We start from the raw sequence: 9,063 nt of genomic DNA, 5'->3' as shown, positions 1-9,063 counted from the left end.
TGACCACAATGGTAATATGATCTTCAGCTCCATAGTTCCAGAGGCACTCTCCTGATTTCCTAGCATCTCATGGTGCCAGAGGTAACAGCTCACTTGGGGAGTCAGTTCTATGATGTTTGGGGAATTAACCTAGTGGGTCTGAAACCCACTCCTCTAATGTCTTTAACAATTTGGTAAGCACCTACTTCTCTGTGTCAAATTCCATTTTGCTTAAGATTTTACGGTAGTAATTTTTTTTTTTCTGAACTTTGGCTGATAAATGCAGATTATTCCAGTACTAGGTAAATATTACACTCCAGGAACCAGTATTTTCTACACTCTGCATTGGGGTCTTATCAGAATTGCTGGAAATTTACACAACAGGTCCTTTCCAATAATCCCCAACCCAAAGGTAAGTCTGAGGACCGATGATTGCTAACAGAGCTCTGAAAAACAACCTTCCACAAACATCACCACAATCCCAGCCTCTGACACAACCTTGATTTCCCCTCCTTATGGTATCCACATTAAACATGCAAATACTGGAACTCTGTTTAAGACAGAAGGCTCCATAGTCACTCCACAATTCAAAATGCCTGATTTTAGGTTTCACTGAACAAGCAACTTAGCATATAATAAGCAGGTTTCCTAACCGGGGAAGAAAGTGTTAATACAGAGTGGGTCTTAAAGAGCAAGTTCCTTTAAGCATCAAATGTCTCCCCAGATCCCCGCCAAAAAAGTCTATTGATTTGAAAAGAAAATCTGTTTGTTTGTATTACTCATGTTCTTATATTCTGAGGCAAAATTTCTGGATATTAGTCCTTCTTAAAGATCCAATGTTATTACCATAAATTTCAATCATAATCTCAACCTCTAATGTAATAATTTTATCCTTAACACTTTTCTTCGTCAATGTTTCAATGACTGTTATAGACCCTCCCTACAGTGTGACCTGACATACCAGATAATCAGACCTGCCAGATTCACTGTAAATTGGAATCAGGAAGAGCTAAATGAGGCTCTGAGGCTCATTCCTTGTTAATCAAATCAAGTAAAATAACTTCAGTGTTCAGGTGTCTTTAAAAAAAAAAAAAAGAACAAGTTTGGCTCATCAGAAGCTATTTTAGTTAATATTAGTATTTTTCATATCTTGAGCCATGATGGGTGGCTGTTAGGTTATTTCAAGGAATATGGCATGACTATGCACTAACTGGTATGCTTTGCACATATGGATACTATTAGTTTTAAATGTTTCAACTAGTAAACAACAAACTGATCTAAAGAGTATCTGAATTCATAGCAAGGCTTGGTCAGTATGTATTTTCTGAATAAATGGATACTAAATATACTACTACTATCACAGAGAGATGTTATGAGGCTTTTTTATGTTAAGAGGGCCATAATACTCAGATATGTTAACAGATATTGTGCCAGAGGGCAGTTTGCAAAAATGTTACTCATGAGTAATGTAAGAACACATACAAATTAAAAATAAGATGCTTAATCCTCCCTATTGAAAATAAAGAAAGAAATTTACCCCCCCTTCCCATTTTCTTAGGGCATTTATTTTAGAAAATTTGCAATTGTAAATTCTTTCTCCTCTCTTTGAAATGAACATAAATCCTTTTGAAAACTCGATAGGCTTTTTGTCAACTTTATGCCTCAGGAATGTTTTTCTCAAAGACCTGGGAGCTATCTCTTTGAAATGTAAATATCAAGGGGCCGAAGTGGCTCACGCCTGTAATCCCAGCACTTTGGGAGGCCGGGGCCAGCAGATCACTTGAGGTCAGGAGTTTGAGACCAACCTGGCCAACAAGGTGAAACCCCATCTGTACCAAAAATAAAAAATTAGCTGGGCGTGGTGGTGGGTGCCTGTAATCCCAGCTACTTGGGAGGCTGAGGCAGGAGAATCGCTTGAACCCTGCAGACAGAGGTTGCAGGATCGTGTCACTGATTCCAGCCTGGGCAATAGAGTGAGACTCAGTCTCAAAAAAAAAAAAAAAAAGGAACTGTAAACATCAAGGGAGTTAGCAACCCTCATATGGTTTGGCTGTGTCCCACCCAAATCTCATCTTGAATTGTAGTTCCCATAATCCCCACATTGTGGGAGAGACCCGGTGGGAAGTAATTGAATCATGAGGGCAGTTACCCCTATGCTGTTCTTGTGATAGTGAGTTCTCATGAGATTTGATGGTTTCATAAGGGCTTTTCCTCCTTTACTCAGCAGTGCTCTCTCCTGCCACCTTGTGAAGAAGGATGTATTTGCTTCCTTTTCTACCATGATTGTAAGTTTCTTGAGATCTTCCCAGTTCTGTGGAACTGTGAGTCAATTAAACTTCTTTCCTTTATAAATTATCCAGTCTCGGGTATTTCTTCATAGCAGCATGAGAAGGAACTAATACAACCCCCCATCTACCAGTTTCTGTGGGAGGATATGAGATTATGTTCCATGGGTGCCTTGATCCAAGTTACAAATCTACCTCCTGTCAAAAAGATATAAGAAATTTGCTTTTCCTCTGGATAAAGCCAATCAGTTTACACAGATGGTCACCCCAATTACTAGATGAATCTATGTTATGAAATCTAGGATGAAATATGTGTGACAAATGGTGTTATCTAGTCCTCTTACTTAAAGACTGTTGAATATTTACCTAGAAAACATGTATGTGTGTGAGGGATTACACATAGTGACAGTATAAAAGGGTAAGATTTTGTTCTGCTAGTTCTTTGCAAGCTCTTAGTGGATTGCCTGTGATAAGCATCACATTCTCATTTCATGCTCATTCAATAATAAAACTTTTTATTTCTTTACTACCTTAATGGAGAAGTTTTCTGGGTTGGGAGAAGATTTTGTTTTGAATTATATTTCCTCAACAGTAAAAAGGAAATTACTTCATAACTGAACCCAGCATTTATCAGGCCAGCCCTGTGGATGAGCACTATCAGCAGGTTCCATTACAGAATTTCTACCATTGCTACTTGTCTCTGAAGCATCTTAAACAAAATCTGATTACCGTAATCACTGTTCAGATGTGTAACAGGTAGCTTTATGCTAACGTATGTACCTTTTTGGACTTTTCAATCTCTGCCTGTAATTATGGTAAGGCTGTGATGAGTCTTTCCTTTTTCCTTCATCTGACCACTGAAAGCCAGCCATCCTCAGTTCTTTGAGTTTACTTCCATTTAAAGCCAGCTTCGATCTGAACATTTTATTCTAAGCAGCTATTCTCAGCTCCTGCCTGCTCCTCCTTATCTTTTTCTACAGTCCCAAATTATGGCCAAATTACCCTACGGGAGGTAATTCTCATCTTCATGCTTCAGAATTAACTTCATTTCAAACAGTATTTCTCTTACCTCAGTTTGAGATTAAGAATAACTTTCACGTTGAAAGAGATGCTATGCACATGTATCCACGTTTTCTTTTCAAAGGATGGTAGAAGGTCTGAGGTAATTCCACTATGCCTCAGGCATTTTTCTTTTATCAACAAATCAGGACTACATTTCAAGTGGCAATTATCAGCATTTCAACTGACTTAGCCTCTTGAGTTTTAGCATCCTGTTTCCAAACTGTCACCAGTACTGTGATATCCCAGATTTAAGATGTCAGTAGCACTGACAGAAAGAGATTACATGGCACACAGTATGGTAGGTGATGTTTATTAGTGATGCCCCTGAACGTATTTCCCAAACCTGATTCCCAGACATAAGTAACATCCAGAACATCAGCTCATTTAATTGGACTGTTCTGTTAGGAAGTGACTCAATCACTAAGGGAAGAAAGAACCTGTGCTCTTTCAGAATTCACTGGCTTCTGAGTTGCATCACTCCAAGTGATTTAAATGATGCCCAGGGCTGCTTTTGTATTCAAGAAATATGTCTTAATTTTAATGGGAGCCCCAGTAGACTGTCTCATCAGGGAATTCTATATGTCCTTTTTCTGCTGTTAGCAAAAATATTAATACAGTTGCTTGACAAGTAAATCTTTCTACTTCAAGATACCACATGTAAAGGTAAGTAAGGTTCCTTTTTTGCTTGTCTATAATTACAGAAAAAATTTCCAAAAACAGATCACCACAACATTTTTAAATTTTCTGTCAGTGATTCTTGAACTAGCAATTGCAGCTCCATGGCACCTCAAAATGTACTCTGGTGCAGACTGAAGGAAAGCCACCATTTTCTTTAACCTAGAGATTTCTCTCTTTCTCTCTCCTTTTTTTTTTTTTTTTTTTTTTTTTTTTTTGAGACAGCGTCTTGCACCGTTGCCCAGTTTGGAATGCAATGGTGCAATCTCGGCTCACTGCAACCTCCACCTCCTGGGTTCACACGATTCTCTTGCCTCAGCTTCCCGAGTAGCTGGGATTACAGGTGCACACCACCAGACCCAGCTAATTTTTTGTATTTTTAGTAGAGACAGGGTTTCACTATATTGGCCAGACTGGTCTTGAACTCCTGACCTTGTGATTCACCCGCCTCAGCCTCCCAAAGTGCTGGGATTACAGGCATGAACCACCGCGCCTGGCCACCTAGAGACTTTTCTTACAGCCATACCATTACGCTGTATGTATAGGCCCCTAGCAATGATGCTATCTAATGAATATCTGGATTCATTGAACCACTTTAAAGTGAACACAACAAAATTGTGGTTAAAAAAAAAAAATCCTTATCATGATTGTAAAACAATTATCAGAGTGAAGAGACAAACTACAGATTGGGAAAAAATATTTATAAACCATACTGGGAAAAAAATTTGTAAACCATACATCTGATAAAGCATTAATATCTAAAATATATAAAGAACACAAAGAATTAAATAGCAAGAAAACAAATAACTGGATTTTAAAATGGGCAAAGGACTTAAATAGACGTTTCTCTAAAAGAAGACATATAAATAGAAAACAGGTATATGGAACAATACTTAGCATAACGAATCATCAGGAAAACACAAATTAAAAACCACAGTAAGATATCACACCTCTTAGGGTGGCTTTTATCAAAAAGTTGAAAGAAAACAAGTGTTGAAAAGGATGTGAAGAAAAGAAAACCCTTGTACACTGTTACTGGGAATGTAAATTCATACAGCCATTATGAAAAACAGTATGGAGACTTCTTAAAAAATTAAAAATAGAATTACCATATGATTGAACACTTCCACTCCAGGTATATATTCAAAGAATATAAAATCAGTATGTCAAAGAGACATCTACACTCCCCTGTTCATTGCAGCATTGTTTATAATTTCCAAGAGGTGAGAATAACCTAAGTTATCAACAAATGCATGGTTAAAAAGTGACAATATATATAAAATGTAGTAGAATATTTTTCAGTTTTTAAAAAGAAAACACTGTGCTGTCATTTGAAAGTTTATGTTGTCCATAAATTCATATGTTGAAACCTAATTTCCAATGTGGTGTTATTAAGAGGTGGGGCCTTAGGGAGATGATTAGGTCATGAGGGATCCACCCTCATGAATGGATTTCATGCCTTTAGAAAAGAAGCCTGAATGAGCTTGTTTGCCCCTTATGCAAATGTGAAGACATGGCTAGGAAGGTGTCATCTTTGTAGCAAAGAGTGAGCCCTCACTGGACACTGAGTCTACTGGTGTGCTGGTTGGACTTCCCAGTCTCTGTTGTTTATAAATTACTCAGTTTACAGACTTTGTTATAGCAGCTCAAACAAAGACATCCTATCATATGCTATAACATGAATGAAACTTGAAAAGATTATGCTAAGTGAAATAAGCCAGTTGCAGAAAGACAAATACTTCATGATTACACTTACATGAGATATCTAAAGTTGTCAAACTTATCAATGCAGAGAGTAGAATGGTGATTGTCAGGGATTAAGGGGGAGAAGAAAATGTGGAGTTGCTGGTTAATGGGCATAAAGTTTCACACATGCAACATGAAAAGGTTCTAGCAATCTGCTATACAGCATTGTGCTTATACTTAACAACACTGTAATGTACACCCAAAATTGTATTAAGAGAGTAGATCTCATGTTACATTTTCTTAACCACACTAAAAAAGAATCAAAATGGATTAAAAACTTAAATGTAAAACTCCAAACTATAAAAATCCTGGAACATAACCTAGGCAATACCATTCTGGACATAGGCAAAGATTTCATGATGAAGATGCCAAAAGCAATGGTGACAAAAGCAAAAACTTGACAAATGAGATATCATTAAACTTAACAGCTTCTGCACAGCAAAAGAAACTATCAACAGTGTACACAGACAATCTACAGAATGAGAGAAAATATTTATTAACTCTGCATCTGTCAAAGGTCTAATATCCAGCACCTGTAAAAAAATTAAACACATTTACAAGAAAAAACAAACAAACAAACCCATTAAAAAGTGGGCAAAGGACATAAACAGATACTTTTGAAAAGAAGACATACATGCAGCCAAGAAGCATATGAAAATAAGCTCAATATTACTGATCATTAGAGAAATGCAAATCTAAACCACAATGAGATACCATCTCACACTAATCAGAATGGCTGTTACTAAAGAGTCAAAAAAATAACAGATGCTGGAGAGGTTATGGAGAAAAGAAAACACTTATACACTGTTGGTGGGCATGTAAATTCCATTGTGGAAAGCTGTATGTTAATTCCTCAAAGAGCTAAAAACAGAACTACCATTTGACCCAGCAATCCCATTAATAGATATATACCTAAAAGAATGTAAATTGTTCTACCATAAAGACATATACATGCTTATATTCATTGTAGCACTATTCATAATAGCAAAGATGTGGAATCAACCTAAATGCCCATCAGTAACAGATTGGATAAAGAAAATGTAGTACATATACACCATGAAATACCATGCTGCCATAAAAAGAATGAGATCATGTCTTTTGCAGGAACATGGATGGAGCTGGAGGCCATTATCCTTAGCAAACTAACTCCATAACAGAAAACCAAACACCACATGTTCTCACTTACAAGTGGGAGTTAAATGATGAGAACTCATGAAGATAAAGAGGGGAACAACAGACACTGAGGCCTACTTGAGATTGGAGGGTGGGAGGAGGGAAAGGATCAGAAAAAGTAACTATTGTGTACTAGGCTTGGTACCTGGGTGATGAAATAATCTGTACAAAAAACCCCCATGACGTGAGTTTACCTATATAACAAACCTGCACATGTACCCCTGAGCCTGAAATAAAAGTTTCTTTTAAAAAGAAAGAAAAATAAATCATCTTTGTGACCACTATAGCTCAAACATAATTGCCATAATGATGAGTTATGAGTTATGACCTCTACCCACACACATGATATGTAGCTAATAATGATGGCCAAGTTTCTCACCTTCCATTCATGCTTCACAACCAAGAGTGTTTAAATTTTGAAAAAAGAAGTTGAAAAATCATAGAGCTCTTTTATATGTCTCAATGAATAGTAATACTTAATCTTGCAGATTTCCTGGGTAAAATACATGTAATCTATTTAAAGCATAATATCAATTTCTGATACACAGTGGGCATAAAAGAAATGGCAGATATCACACTAAATAAATATATTTAATGGTATATACATATTTTTTGAGACAGAGTCTCACTCTGTCAGTTATGCTGGAATGCAGTGGCGCAGTCACAGCTCACTGCAGCCTCGACCTCCCAGGCTTAAGAGATCTTCCCACCTCTGCCTCCAGAATAACTGGGACTACAGGTGTGCACCACCATGTCCAGCTAATTTATTTTTATTTTTATTTTTTGTAGAGATGCGGTTTCACTATGTTGTCTACGGTGGTCTCAAACTCCTGGGCTCAAGCTGTGTAAGGAGGTGACTCAATTATAAGTGGAAAAAATAACATAGAGATTTACACAGTAAACATAGACATATGTTTCTATAAGAGGCACTGGCAGTACTCAAGTCACTTAAAACAAAGTTATTTTAACATGTACTGATTTGCATTGTTTTTCAAAATAATTTACAGCTTGACCTTCTGAAAAAACATTGATCTTTCAAATGCCATTGTGTATAGGTGGCACTAAACTTTGGCTTCAGTGTGGGTATTAGCAAAATCTGGTGTTACCGTTCAGCTTTAGATGAATAGTTAAATGCTACGTGTTCAGTTCTGGCATCTATGAACTCACGTGTGATCAATGGATACGTGATCATGTAGGTAACCTTTCTACCTAGTTATTTTAACACATTAAAAATATCAATAAGTTGCTGTGACACCGCGGTACACTATTGAGACACTCATTCTTCCTGCAGCTAGGAGTGATGAGTGCTGAGGCTCATTGCTGAGTCTTTTTCTGTAAGTTGCCTCTCACTGAAGAACCTGCCTTGCCCAAGATTACATTCTCCCCCTTGTGAGCAGATTACATCCAATAACTGCTTGAAGTCGGGGTGCAAAGGCCTTGGCCCCTTGACTCAACTGGTATTCTAAATAGTCATCTTAGCTTCTGGATCCCCTTAGGATCAGCTGAAGCTGCTTTTGCAACTGCATCACAGTTTAACTTTTCCCTGTGCCTAATCCTGCTTTCCCTCATCCCTCACAAGTATTGTATATGAGCACTCCCTATGAACCTCCTGTTTGCAAACCTCAGTTTCTCTCCCCAGAGATCCTAACTTACAGTATAAATGTAAGGCATGTTGTTTAGATTTACTATTTTAACTAACATTTTATTATGTAAATTTCCAAAAGAAGAAGAAAGGTTTTTAAAACTTTGTATCATGTGTCTACCACCTAGATTCTACCATCTATATTCAACTTTACTTTATCAAATGTTTGTTCACTTATCGATCTTGGATTATCTTTTTAACACCTGAATACTTTCTTTAAAATATTGGTAATCATCATAAAATGTAAAATTGCAATGAAAATGGACTTTAATCAAAAATAGGCTACATGTTATCAAGATATTTTGAACTACCTTATCTTATACTTACATAAGATGTTCAACCAAGATAGAATGAAAGCTACTACACATCCGAAGACTGAGCAAATAAAAGCACGCCTTATTATATACTTTGCAGATAATAACACCACAATGTCAATATCTTCAGACATACCAACAACCAAGGGTTGCTTTCACATCTTCCCTTGGCTGAAGTCTGCTGAAT

Source organism: Pongo pygmaeus, chromosome 3 (genome assembly GCF_028885625.2).
Source record: "Pongo pygmaeus isolate AG05252 chromosome 3, NHGRI_mPonPyg2-v2.0_pri, whole genome shotgun sequence".
NCBI classification, from domain to species: Eukaryota; Metazoa; Chordata; class Mammalia; order Primates; family Hominidae; genus Pongo; species Pongo pygmaeus.
The sequence above is the reverse complement of the archived record's forward strand: the minus strand, read 5'-3'. Positions refer to the sequence as shown.